Source organism: Bison bison, unplaced genomic scaffold (assembly GCF_000754665.1).
Source record: "Bison bison bison isolate TAMUID 2011002044 unplaced genomic scaffold, Bison_UMD1.0 scf7180017864139, whole genome shotgun sequence".
Lineage (NCBI taxonomy): Eukaryota > Metazoa > Chordata > Mammalia > Artiodactyla > Bovidae > Bison > Bison bison.
In genome coordinates, this window is record NW_011494711.1 from 11,195,523 (window position 1) to 11,195,792 (window position 270).

The window sequence follows — 270 nt, forward strand, 5'->3', positions numbered from 1 at the left end:
TTTTTGGGCCCCGGCCTGCCGCTGCCAACATTCACCTAAAGTCTCCGCGCGTCAGCGCGCGTCAGCGGCCCGCCGCCCAATCGCCGCGCGGCCGCTCTCCCCAGACTCCTGGCCAGCGCTCGCTTTGGTATATTTCCGACCTGACGTCACGAGCAGGGCCGATTTTAAGGTGGGAACTGTTCAGGGTTCACCTTGGTAGCCAGCTAGGTTTTTTTCTTTTTCCGAAAGAGGTGTGACCTCTCCACTCAGGTCCGCGCAACCCGCAGCGCC